The sequence below is a fragment of the Lepidochelys olivacea genome, assembly GCF_965140295.1.
Source record: "Lepidochelys olivacea isolate rLepOli2 genome assembly, chromosome: 3".
Lineage (NCBI taxonomy): Eukaryota > Metazoa > Chordata > Testudines > Cheloniidae > Lepidochelys > Lepidochelys olivacea.
Genome location: NC_140413.1, coordinates 138,582,835 through 138,597,035, shown reverse-complemented (window position 1 = coordinate 138,597,035; position 14,201 = coordinate 138,582,835). Strand labels below are relative to the sequence as shown.

The window sequence follows — 14,201 nt, the reverse complement described above, 5'->3', positions numbered from 1 at the left end:
ACTGACCACCAAGTTCAATGAATGAGAAATGCATGGGACAAAAAAAGCTCGAGGAGATGCCTGATCCGCCTCTGCACTCGGATCCGTGTCTGCACTCCTCTGTTCTTTCCTCCCATCTTGGCACTGTTATTGTAGTCCTGACCTCTCATGTCAGCTATCGCAATTCCCATATCTTTCAGTTTTTTAAGAAGTACATTTGTCATACCAGCTCCTGTAGTATCATCAATGTCAATAAATTCTAGAAAATGCTCTTTGACAGTCACCATTGCAGGGACATTTTCACTAGGTTCACCATTAAAGTCATTTGTTCCGTATGACTGATGTCAGATGTGCAGTCCAGAATAACAGTAATATCTTGCTGACTTCAGATCTGCCACAATCTTATGTTTGACTTTTGTTGCCAGTAAGTGTATGATCTCATTTTGAGTGGTTTTTCCAAGGTGTGTGTACATTTCTTGGGTGGTGACTCTTCTTAGATGCTCCTGGAGTACAGCATCAAATCGAGCCATCAGCTCCACAATTTTAAGGAAGTTTCCATTGTTTGGCACATACAACTGATCTGGAATGTTGTTGACATAATCTGGGACCGTATAGATCATTGTTGCAACCAAGGTCCTGTAGTGGCACCAAATCTTGTATAAAGGGGGTCACATACGGTGTCTAAGACAAGGTTATGGTTGGCTGGTTCTGATTATGCTATCTGTATGCATGCATCATTTTTGTATTTAAAGTTATAAGTATTGGCTCTATACTGCCTGTATTTCAAACTTATGCTTTGTTTCTGGGTGACACCCCAGACAAGTTGGTGTCAGCTCTGCCTAGCCTGCTTGATGGCCCATTAAGGACCATCAGCGATACAACTGACCCATTGAGAGAAGGCAGATACACCTTGTGACTCAGCAAGGTATGCAGGGACCTGCCTATGGACAGAACTCTGAGGTTTTTCCATGCCATGTGATGGACAGCTTGTCTTTGGGACAAAGAAAGCAGAGACCACATGGCAAGAGAATATAAAAAGCTGCTGCAGCTCCTCCATCTTGTCTTCAATCCTGCTTCATACCTCTGGAGGGACTTTGCTACAAACGGAAGCTCTACACAAAGGACTGATCATAGAATCATAGAATATCAGGGTTGGAAGGGACCTCAGGAGCCGTGGACCCATCCCAGCTGTAGATGTACTCCAGAGACTTGATTTGAACCTGCAGTTTATTCTACAAGTTACAAGCCTGAACCAAGAACTTTGCCATTACTATATGTAACTGATTCCATTTAACCAATTCTAGCTCTCATTTATATCTTTTTTCTTTTATGAATAAACCTTTAGATTTTAGATTCTAAAGGATTGGCAACAGCGTGATTTGTGGGTAAGATCTGATTTGTATATTGACCTGGGTCGGGGGCGTGGTCCTTTGGGATTGAGAGAACCTTTTTTTCTTTTACTGAGGTATTGGTTTTCAAAACCATTTGTCCCCATAGTGAGTGGCACTGGTGGCGATACTGGGAAACTGGAGTGTCTAAGGGAATTGCTTGTGTGACTTGTGGTTAGTCAGTGGGATAAAACCAAAGTCTTCTCTGTTTGGCTGGCTTGGTTAGCCTTGGGCTGTAACTGCCCTGCTTTAAGCAATTTGTCCTGAATTGGCCCTCTCAGTTGAGTCCCACTAGAACCAGCATTGTTACACACGCAGTGCTAGGTTTTGGGTAGCAAGCATACTCACAATGGGAATGAGCCTTTTTAAAACATTTTGACAGTAAAGAGACTCTGATGCAATCTTTCCTTGATGCTGATCATCTATGGTGGCCTTTAACCTTAGTCTCATCTCAAGCTCTTTCTACCTATGGAATGCTCTCTGGTGATTTGCTGCCTCCTCATGGCATGCCAGATTTCTACACAGATTTTTCCAGTCCTTTGTTCCTGTAGAACCCAATGTGGCTGGAACGTTAGACTGGAAGAGTTTGCAACAAAAACCGTCTGCAGCATTCTGGGTTTTGAGTACATAAGCCATGGCCTCTCCGCTTTGTCACCATTGGGGATTTCACGCCAGTAATGTGTTGGATGGAAACTTATATTTTCATTGTCTTTGGGGAACATGAAGTTTTTCACTTGCTGTGGCCCATGCAGTACAAGGAAGTCCCTCAGGCTACTGTTCAAGTGGGTCCACAGTCCTGGACCATTGAGACTTAAGGAACTAAACTCAGCAGCAGCTGTTTCTTGCACCTCCACCACATTCTTCTCTGATTTACACTTTTTTTCAGGAATGTGCATGGTTACATCCATCTGAGATGGAGATATGGATGGTGCAGTAGCTGCCAGGTCACCTGCACTCTGACTAACTGGAAGATCAGGCATCTCCTCACCACTCACATCCTCACTGGGGCCGGAAGGCTCACCATGAACGTGTGTGTCTATGTATCTCAGGAGATCTCCTTCCAGCTTAGATAGAAAAGCTCCCTTTGCTTTCTTTCTTTTTCTGAATGCTGCCCCAGAGGGGCATTTTCTTCTTTCACTCATGACTGCTGTTCTGTGCCAGCTATAGTAGCTCTCAACACTCAACTGAAGGGGACAAATAAGTAGGCTGGTAGCAGGGCCTGAGTGAGGGGTGATATCAGTGTTCTAAGGGCCTAACTGGCTCCTACTACTTCAGTTGACTGCCTGTTCTCCTAAGTGGGTTCAGGGAAGCAGCAGGAAACAGGAAGCTCCCTGAGAAGCTGGCGTTAATCAGTCGAGGCTCCTGGGGGTGCTATAGAGGTACATAAGAGCCTCCACCTCCTCTCTCTCCCTGCAGCTCCTGCTGCTTTCTGTTATTCCCTCTCACCTTTTCTCCTGCCGGCCTGCCTGTTATGTCTCTTGTGCCCTCCTTTCTCAAGCGCAACACTCCACCATCTCTGGCAATCTAGAGCAGAGAAAATATATATGCACCAGCAGCAGACACAATTTTGTACACTTTGGGTCCTAGTGGCACCCCTCCACAGTCTGGTACCTGAGGCGGCCGCCTCAGTTCGCCTCATAGTAATGCCAGCCCTGCTCATCTAGACCAATTTTAAAGGAGTTTACATATGTTTAGTGTCATTACTTCCTCAGTTGCAAACACTACGAAAATGAAAATCTTTTAAATTTAAATATGTGGGTTTATGTATGCTTTAACTGGTAACAAATTAATCTGTGCTTATACATGATTAGGGACATTGGATCCTAGTTGTATGATTTTATCAGGAAAAAAATACCACTGATTTTAGAGAAATAGCCAACATCCCCCTGCTCTTCTTTGTGCACTAAACATGGCCAAAAATAAGGCACAATATGATCAGCAAGTTTTGCTGAAATTCTGTGCAGCTGGCAAACATAACAGAATTATTGCTAACGCAGCAAATAAACTAATGCCAACTTTGAAATGATGTAATGGAAATGCCAAGACCATTAAAAAAAAGCAAGACTACTACCTACCAGTAAGAATCTTAAGAGTTAGGGATGACTTAAGGAGAAAAGAATGACTCAGAAGCCTCAGTCACTCACTGAATAAGAAATAATTGATGGGGAATAATCTTAAGAAAAAGAAAAGAAAGATGTAATCCTCTCATATTCATCTTAGCTATCTATCAGTTACAGGAACAAGTCCAATATCTGATTATCGTTGCATTTTTCAATCTGGTATATACAACAATAAGAAGCTTATGATGTGAAACCATTTGTGACCTATTTTATATGTCTAAGACCTTATATGGTTCTGGCTGGTGTTTACAATCTGATGAAAGAAAAATTGGACAAAAAAGGCTAAAGTTAATATACCCTGGCATCTCTTTTAATTGTGGATCTAAAGATGGAATTACAAGATTTGTACTGATTAAAGTACACTATGTCTAAGCTGTTTTTGAATCATATCCAATGCTCATAGCTCTTAACAAAAATACCAGGAGGTCAACCTTTTTGCTTACAATATTCTTAAAGAAAGAGACAGAAATGTTTTGAATTTTATACAGTTCCACGTTGATATGAATCACAATGCAAGTAAAACTGCTGATTTTTACCTGATTTTGCACAGATGCAAATTTTGTAACACTAGGCTTTGAAAAGTGCTCAGAAAGATACCGCAGCTCCCTCCATTTGTCTAACACTGTAATAGACCTTGTGACAGGGCAACGCCAGATGGCTGTAGTAAAGTAGTGGGAGACATATATTAGCCAAAGGTAAACAAATCCCTGTTACCAGGATAAGCAAATGGCAGCTGCTCAAGGTCAATTAAGACACCTGGGGCCAATTAAGATCTTTCCAGAAGGCAGGGAAGACAGCTGGGTTGATTGGGACACCCGAAGCCAATCAGGGGCTGGCTGAAACTAGTTAAAAGTCTCCCAGTTAGTCTGGTGGGTGTGCGTGTCAAGAGCTGTAGTAGGAAGCTGCGCTGTTGGAGAAATTGAGCAGTACAAACCATATCAGGCACATATCAAGGGTGGTTCCACAAGGATTTGTTCTGGGTCCAGTGCTTTTTAACTGTGGGGGGTTAGAACACAGGGCTGGACTTTAGGAAATCTGGTTCCATAGTATGCTCTTTGACACAAATAACTATAAAGTATGATGAAAAACCCACTGAAGTCATTGGAAATACTTCCACGGACTTCTATTCCATTTCTATTCTAGATAGATACTTATACCACACACATCGCTGTAGTATCTGTGTGGCTTTCAGAGGTGCATTAAGCAATGCAACAACATGTCTGTAACTAGTGAGCTATGGATCAGGCCCACTGTGGCATTAGGCATGTTGCTTAACTTCTATTTGCCTCTCTTTTCCGCTGTCTCTTATCTCATAGCAGCATTCTGAGGCTTAATTAATAAACATTAGGTTAGATGTTCAGATAGAAAACCTATACAAGCTCTATGTAAGTATTATTATCTGTATTTGGAAAAAAAAAACCCGATGGAGCAAACACACAAACTTTAAACCTAAAAATTCATCTGCTCTCAAAGGACAGATAAATAGTCATAAAGAATCTGACTCAGATTAAAAAAAAACAAAGCAAACAACAGAAAAACAAAACCAAATCCAGGTTTTTTAGAAGTTTGGTCAATCACTTTTTATTTTTGTACTTATCTGCCTCATTATTTTCTGATTTCAGCCAGAGTCAGACATAAAAAATGTTGTTGTACAGGAGGTGGCTTGTCTGTGGGCAGTCACAAACCTCACTGAAGCTGATGAGTATGCTAGTCACCTTCTGTTCAGGCTGAATGAGGGAACACTTAAATGCCCCTCTGTTTAGTGATAACTGAAACACTGTAAGCCACCACTCAAAGACTACACTAACCACAACCATAGGATCTGTGGACTGATTTATTTGCAGCTGACTATCTGTGTGCGTAAAAAGAGGAGCAAACAGAGAGTATAGCAAAAAGCTAAGAAAAAGCAGCCTGAAAGGAGGAGACAGCAACAGAAGCAGTGGTAGTGTGGCTCTGAGAGAAAGCCAAGAGAGAGATTGAGTTTTGGGCAGAGTGCTAGTTGGAAAGGCAGGTTTGGAACTGTGAACAAGAAAACTGTTTTCTGTTGTTTGACCCTACTGTGTTCAGAGAAACAGGATCTTGTGCACTTAAAAAAACAAACAAACTAGTTTGCATCAATTTCTCCTCCTAATGGAATCAACCAGCACAGCCCCAAATATGGGGATAATTGGTAAGGCAAAGAGGGGCAACAATACTGAACCATAACAAACTTTTGCCAAAGTTCAGAAGTATCAGAAACCTTGAAAAAGTATCTGCAGCCTGTTCTTTGGAAGAATTTCAGCCTAATTTGGGGGTTATAGCAATTCAGAGACCTCTGAACCTTTGGATGATTACATAGCCCAGCTACCTTGCAATTAGCCCATCACTAGGATAACCTAGAAATATCAAATTCATCTTAAAGGAAAAAGACAGCCATTTTTGGTAGAGAATGAGTAATCTTAAAAATTACATTTAAGTGATAGATCTTATCAAGTAGTTTTGGAGCCAGCACATGTAAAAACATATTCCAAAACAAAAGTAAAATTATTTAAAAACATAAATTAGACCAACAGTACACAGGATATTTGAAAAGATCCTTTGAAATTACTGCCAACTCCCTCAGTTACATCATTCACATCCATTTGATAAGTGATTATTATATCCATTGACGCATCCTATGTGCAGATTTTCACTTTACAATTCCATTATCTTAATTGGAATTACATGATGTGTGAGTCAGTCTAGAAATTAGTTTACATCTTCAGTAAGTTGCCCTTTCTGCTGTCTGAGAGTACCAGTCTTTTATCACTGAAAACTCTCAGTAGACTCACGGTACTTTATATGCTCTAAGCCCCCAATTTAATACTGCATAATACTGCTATTGTATCTACTTTCAGTTAATACTCTTTTGTTCTTTATGAAAACAGCCATGGCAATTAATAATTTCAAGCTGTGTATGACTGTGCAAGGGAGAGGTGTTTGGCACTCTTTATTACCTTACTCAGCTTCCCAGTTTCTGGGTAACTTCACAGAGGAGAGCAGACTTCTAGCGGCTGCTATATCTCCTGCCTTTCTTTAGCTCTCAAGAGGACAATCTGTTTTCCTGGCTGCCCCAAGGGCAGTACAACACCACACTACATCTTGCTCAGGGCTCATGGCAAAACCAGGATCGAGTCTTTAGTCTTCTCTAACTGTATTCAAATAATACAAACCAATGACTTGATCTTGCAAGCTTTCATGGTGTTAGCAATCCTTACTTATGCAAATAGTCCACTCATTAAAGAACTACTCTCATGGGAAAAGAATCAGGTTTTACATACATCAAGGATCACAATAGGTGTAATTAACATTGTTAGTAGTATTAACTTTAAATACTAATGTGTTAAAAGTATATTATGGGCCAGATTCCAATCTTATTTTTCAACATAATGGAATCAGTTATCAGAGTCTGTCCCCTTTGCCACTGCAAGAGACTGTCCCCATACAGAGGCTGTATTGTATACTAGACCAGTGGCTCTCAAACTTTAGCAACCTGAGGAGCCCCATTTTGATTTAAATTATTTTGGAGACCCACAAGCCCCCCCGCTCAGCCCCAGGACCCACCCCCACTCCTCACCTTTCCCCAAGGGAAGATAAAATTCTGTCCATTTTTATACTTTAGAATAGAGAGAAAATAACGACTCCCCAAATTGTGCTTTTTGAAATATAAAAAGTACAGCAATATAAGTAGCAACCAACAAGGGATCAGGTATTTTCAACACTATACTCCTGGCTATGGCTACTGTACGTGTTTTGGTGCAAAATAATTCAGAAAATTGGTGAAATAACCATTTCTTTTCATGTGTGAGACTACTGTGGAAGAATGTTCTCTGTGTATCTAAGGCAGAAAGTGATTGATTATTGAACACACAATGCAAGAACAGGAAGGAAGGTCTCACTGTGGAACCTGACTGCAGAGAAAACAAGATTAATAGGATTACCGCTCCATCCTCAGTCTACCAAAAATTCACTCCATAGAAAGCAGGAGGTGAGTCCAACATAGCTAAAGGTCCCATCCTGAACCCCATGAATTCTGTTACTGCTGCTACCGTATATGTAGCGGCTTCCCCCAATACGGGGGGACCTCCCAGGCACTCATGGACCTAATCCAAAGTCTGTTGAAATGGATGGAAAGATTCACATTGACGTCAATGGGATTTGAATCAGGTCCTATATTTACAGGGGGTGAAAAAACGGCCTAAAAGAAGGATTTTATAAATAGATAGATTTAATTTTTTTTTTAAATTACTAAATCTACTCCACTGCTTAGCTTCATAAGAACAGTCATACTGGTCAGATTAATGATCCATCTAGCCCAGTATTCTGTCTTCCAACAATGGCTGGTGCCAGATGCTTAAGAGGGAATGAACAAAACAGGGCAATTATTAAGTGATCCATCCCCAGCCACCCAGTGTGAGTTTCTGGCAGCTGGAGGCCCAAGGACACACTGAGCATGGGATTGCAGCCCTAATCATTTTGGCTAATAGCCATTGATGGACCTATCTTCCATGAACTTATCTAATTCTTTTTTGAGGTTATACTTTTATACTTTTGGCCTTCAAACTTTTGGCCTTCAAACATCCCATGGCAATGAGTCCCACAGGCTGACTGTGCATGGTGTGAAGAAGTACTTAGTTTGTTTCAAACCTGCTGCCTATTAATTTCACTGGGTGACCCCTGCTTCTTGTGCTATGGGAAAGAGGGGGAACACTTCCTTATTCCCTTTCTTCACACCAGTTATGATTTTAAAGACCTCTATCATACCCCTCTTTAGTCATCTCTTTTCTAAACTGAACAGTCTGAGTCTTTTAAATCTTTCCTCATATGGAAGTTGTTTCATACCCCCAGTCATTTTTGTTGCTCTTCTCTGTACTTTTTCCAATATATCTTTTTTGAGATGGGGTGACCATAATTGAGGGGAGTATTCGAGGTGTACCATGGATTTATGGAATAGTATTATATCTTCTGTCTTATTATCTATCTCTTTCTTAAGAATTCCTAACATTCTGTTTTTTGTTTGTTTTTTGATTGCCACTGCACACTGAGGAGATATTTTCAGATATTTTCAGAGAACTATTCACCATGACCATTTATTCCTATCCTTTGTTTCCTGCCTTTTAACCAGTTACATGAGAGAACCTAACCTCTTGTCTCATGACTGCTTACTTTGCATGAGAGTCTTTGGTGTGGGACCTTGTTCAGGGCTTTCTGAAAGTCCAAGTATTCTACATCAACTGGATCACCTTTGTCTACATGTTTATTGACTCTCGCATAGAATTCTAATAGATTGGTGAGGTATGATTTCTCTTTAAAAAAGCCATGTTGAGTTTTCCCTAACATGTCATGTTTATAATGGGTCAGATAATTCTGTTCTTTACTATAGTTTCAACCAATTTGCCTGGTACTGAAGTTAGGCTTATTGGCCTGTAGTTGTCAGGATTGCCTCTGGAGCCTTTAAAAAAAAAAATCAGGGTTACATTAGGTATCCTCCAGTCATCTGGTACATGGTCTGCTTTAAGCAACAGATTACATACCACAGTTAGTAGGTTTGCAATTTCGTATTTGAATTCCTTCAGAACTCTTGGATGAATACCAGCTGGTCCTGGTGACTTATTAGGTTTAAGTGGCAAAGAGTTCTGTGGCACCTTATAGACTAACAGATGTATTGGCTAGACCAGGGGTCGGCAACCTTTCAGAAGTGATGTGCCAAGTCTTCATTTATTCACTTTAATTTACGGTGTCACGTGCCAGTAATACATTTTAACGTTTTTTAAAAGGTCTCTCTCTATAAGCCTATATATTATATAACTAAACTATTGCCGTATATAAAGTAAACAAGGTTTTCAAAATGTTAAAGAAGCTTCATTGAAAATTAAATTAAAATGCTGATCTTACACCGCCGGCCCATTTAGCCCGCTGCCAGCCTGGGGTTCCGTTCACCTAGGCTGGCAGTAGGCTGAGCGTGGCCTGCGGCTGGGACTGCTATTGGCAAGGGGCTGGCAGCCAGAACCCCAGACCATCAGCAGGCTGAGTGGGGCCGGCAGCCGGGGCTGGCGGCCGGGACCCCACACCGGCAGTGGGCTGAGCGGCTCAGCCCACAGCCAATCAGCCCGCTGCCAGTCTGGGGTTCCGTCCGCCGGCTCCTGCCAGCCAGGGTCCTGGCTGCTGGCCCTGCTCAGCACGCTGCAAGCCTGGGATCCTGGCCCTGCCCACATAGAGTGGGTACCTACCTTCTCCCTGGTTCTAGCCCATTCTCTTCCTCTCTCTCTGCACTGAGCTGAGGGTGGGAGTGCACTGCGCACAGGGCTGGGGGTGAAGAAACAGGCTGGAGGTTGGGGTGTAGGGTCTGGCCAGGAGCAAGAATGAGGGAGGGAGCTCAGGGTTTGGGCAGGAGGTTTGGGTGTGGAGTGCTTACCTGGGCAGCTCCCATTTGGTGCGAGGGTTGCAGGCAGGAATGTGCGGGGGTGGGTGGGTGCAGGAGCTCCCATTTGGTGCTCAGGGTGGGGGTGAGAATGTGTGGGGTGCAAGAGTCAGGGCATGGGGTGGGGGGGAGCTGGGTATGTGTGGGGGTGCTGGAGTAAAGGTTGGGGTCGTAGGGGGGTTCACGGCTGAGGGCTGGCGGCATGTGGGGGGTGCAGGAGTCAGGGCATGGGGAGTGGGGGGGTGCTGGAGTCAAGGCTGGGGTTGTGGGGGGTGCAGGGGTCAGGGCAGGGGGCTGGGGGATGTGAGGAGGTTGCAGGAGTCAGGGCAGAGGGCTGGGGTCGTGGGAGGTTTCAGGGGTCAGGGCAGAGGGCTGGGTGTGTGTGTGTGGGGCGGCCAGGGCAGAAGGCTGAGGGTGTGGGCTAGGGTCATGGGGGTGCTCCCAGCTCCCTGATCAGAACAGCTCACGGCAGGAGGCTAGAGGGGATATGCCCTGATCCCCCCTCTTCCCCAAGGCCCCGTCCCCACTCTTCTCCGCCTCCTCCCCAGAGCAGGGAGCAGGCTAGGGCTCTGCTTCTCCCCCTCCCTCTCAAGGGCCATCAGCTGATCAGCAGCAGGGAGGGAGAGGAGGAGGAGTGGCAGGAACCCAAGATGGCGGGGGGAGGGGAGGACCTTGCCTGCCCTGGAGCAGCAGCTGGCAGGACCAAACTTCTTCATGGAAGAAGCGGAAAAGAGAAGGCCAGGGCGGGCAGGATTTTTAATGGCACACTGCTGCCTGCTGGGGTCCCGGCCTGGGTTCGGCAGTGGGCTGAGCAGGGGGCTGGCGGCTGGCAGCATGCCATAAAAATCGGTTCACGTGCTGTCTTTGGCACGCGTGCCATAGGTTGCCGACCCCTAGGCTAGACAAACAATATGTCTGTTAGTCTATAAGGTGCCAGAGGTGCCCCCGCTCTCCTGCTGGTAATAGCTCACCTTACCTGATCATTCTCCTTACGGTGTGTATGGTAACACCAATTGTTTCATGTTCTCTGTGTATATAAATCTCCCCACTGTATTTCCCACTGAATGCATCCAATGAAGTGAGCTGTAGCTCACGAAAGCTTATGCTCAAATAAATTTGTTAGTCTCTAAGGTGCCACAAGTACTCCTTTTCTTTTTAAGGATACAGACTAACACGGCTGCTACTCTGAAACAGGACTCTTTGCCGCTTTTACAGATCCAGACTAACACGGCTACCCCTCTGATACTTATTAGGTTTAATTTATCATTTTTTTCTAAAACCTCCTCTATGGAGACCCCAATCTGACACAGTTCCTCAGATCTGTTATCTAAAAAGAATGGCTCATGTGTGTGAATCTCCCTCACATCCTCCCGCAACGAAGACTGATGCAAAGAATTAATTTAGTTTCTCCACAATGGCCTGTGTTCCTTGAGTGCTTATTTAGCATTGCCAAGTGGCCCCACTGATTGTTTGGCAGGCTTCCTGCTTCTGATGTATTTGTTTTAAAAAAATTGTTGTTAGTTTTTGTGTCTAGGCTAGTTGCTCTTACATTTCTTTCTTTCTTTCTTTCTTTTTTTTTTTTTTTGGATTGTCTAATTAAACCCGTACACTTGACTTCCCAGAGTTTATGCTTTCCAAAGCCTCCAACAGTATGCCAAGATTTTAAATAAACTTTATTGTAATTCCCTTAAGATAGAAAAAACTATGCTAACTCTCTTAATTCAACTAATATATATGAGAAAAAAATCTACCATTAGTAAATCTACCCTATAAGAATCAAAGGACAATTAATAGCTTCTCAGAACCTTAAAAACCACAAACATTACACTTAAAAAAAGGGGAACTATACAACGAGGAATCCAGTTAAATGGAAATTAAAAGGAACAGTCACAAGAGTGAAATGCCTGCAATTTGCTTGGAAACTATTTGAGAATATCACAAGAGAGGCGCAAACTAAATGTATACTCCAATTAAAAAAAAAAAAAAGTAAGAGGACTGAGAAAATGCCACCATGGCTAAACAATGAAGTAAAAGAGGTGGCTAGAGACAAAAAGACATCCTTTAAAAATGGGGAGTCAAATCCTACTGAGGGAAATATAATCATAGAATTGGAAGGGACCTCAAGAGGTCATCTACTCCAGTCCCCTGCACTTATGGCTAAGTATTATCTAGACCATCCCTGACAGATGTTTGTCTAGCCTGTTCTTAAAAATCTCCAATGATGAAGATTCCATAACCTCCCTAGGCAATTTATTCCAGTGCTTAACCACCCTGACGGTTAGGAAGTTTTTCCTAATGTCAAACCTAAACCTCCCTTGCTGCAATTTAAGCCCAACTGCTTCTTGTTCTATCCTCAGAGGTTAAAAATAACAATTTTTCTCCCTCCTCCTTGTAACAACCTTTTATGTACTTGAAAACTGTTATCATGTCCCCTCTAAGTCTTCTCTTTTCCAGAATAAACAAACACAATTTTTTCAATCTTCCCCCATAGAACATGTTTTCTAGACCTTTAATAATTTTTGTTGCTCTTCTCTGGACTTTTTCCAATTTGTCCACATCTTTCCTGAAATGTGGCACCCAGAACTGGACACAATACTGCAGTTTTCAGAGTAGCAGCCATGTTAGTCTGTATTCGCAAAAAGAAAAGGAGTACTTGTGGCACCTTAGAGACTAACAAATTTATTTGAGCTTAACCTTTTGTGAGCTACAGCTCACTTCATTGGATGCATAAAGTGGAAAATGCAGTGAGGATACCCTAAGTAGTAGAGCATTTTTCCCATTCGTCCCATTTTTCCTACACAGTGGGATTAAAGAAAAGTTAACGTTAAAGAAAAAGAATCCGAAACATGTTTTTTACAAAACTCTCATGATTTTTATGACACTCCTGATTTTGGGAGCCCCTGACTTTTAAACATTTGAAGTTGGCAACACTTTTGTATGCTTTTAGGGGCAGACATCTCTTATTTTTATGTACTGCACAGCACCAAACACTAGTAATGGATTTTCTTCCCCAGAGAATTTTTTTCTAGAAAAATTAAAAACCCAGAATATTTTGACTCACAACCAAAATCCTTTCATTTAGAAGTACTGCTGCAGTGCCCCATTGGAGTTGGGTGCCTCTTGCTTCCATTCTCCTCCACAGGATATGGTCCACAGGATATGGTCCTGTGATGCAGCACACTTTTCCCTCAGGTGAGGGTTGGGATGGTGATGGCCATGATGCATTATGGGCTATGTTGTCCACCCAGGGAGTCCAACCAATGGGTAAAATAGGGACATCAGGAAACAGAACTACAATTCCCAGAAGGCACTGTGGTAATCGTTGCCAACTGAAATGTTCTGCTTTCAGCTGAAGTTTTTCAGTTTCCAAGCATTCAGTATTTTGATGAAAAAAAATCAAAATTTTAGTCAGAAAGCAAATATTGTCATTGTAGGTGAATATTGTTGAGATTTTGTATGGACAGGCCAGGGTAATTGTGTTCTTGGGCAAGCCAGGTAGGGATTTTCGAAAGCATCTAAGTGAATGAGTATAAATCTTGTTTAAAAATCACTGGGTTGTGATTCTAGTGCACATAGGCACTTTTCAAAATCTCATCCTGTATGTTTTTGTGCTTCTGATTGTAAGCCCATTTTCAGGTCTTATTTGAACTGAAACTCTGAACCTTTTGAGGTTTGCCGATCACTCATTCACATTATAATTGCTATGAAAGCACCTAGCCGCAAGAATAGGTGTTTCAAATGAAACTGCAAGAAATAAAATGAAATAACAAATAGTCTTAACTCATCAATACAGAGCCCAAATAAAGGAAGGAATTAATATTGTACAGTGAAATCAATTCTTCCTTTGGCTAACCTCTTTCAGTAATGTCTATTAACGCAAACAGGTGGGAGTCAGGAACTCGTTACAGTTTGTATTACATGACTTTCCACTTAAAGTGTACCACAGCATTTGGTAAACAACTGCATGGTTCTAACTGAACCTGTATCTGGGGACGATGAAGCCTCATGAGTGATGGTAGCATCACCTAACTGACCACTTGTGGAATGAAGTTTCATGAAGGACACAAGTGGCATGGGAAACCAGTCAGATATTTAACATTATATTTTGTTCCATTAGAACTGTTAAAGAGGTCTAGGTTTTGCACTCCTGGTAATGGACAAAGTACTGGTACACTAGATTTCTATCTTCTTGCTCATCCAAAAGCTAATCCCTATGCCAGTTCATTTTATATCAGTTTTACTATCTGCCTTTTTTGTTTTTATACTGCAGCCCTT

At 42.4% G+C, this 14,201-nt stretch overlaps 1 protein-coding gene across 2 annotated transcripts in view; it reads right to left on the bottom strand.

The window, feature by feature from the left end:
- CHRM3 (cholinergic receptor muscarinic 3) overlaps window positions 1-14,201 on the bottom strand; it is a gene marked incomplete at its 3' end in the record, with an annotated part of 322,380 nt that overhangs the window by 83,909 nt on the left and 224,270 nt on the right. The gene's annotated exons all lie outside the window — the stretch shown is intronic.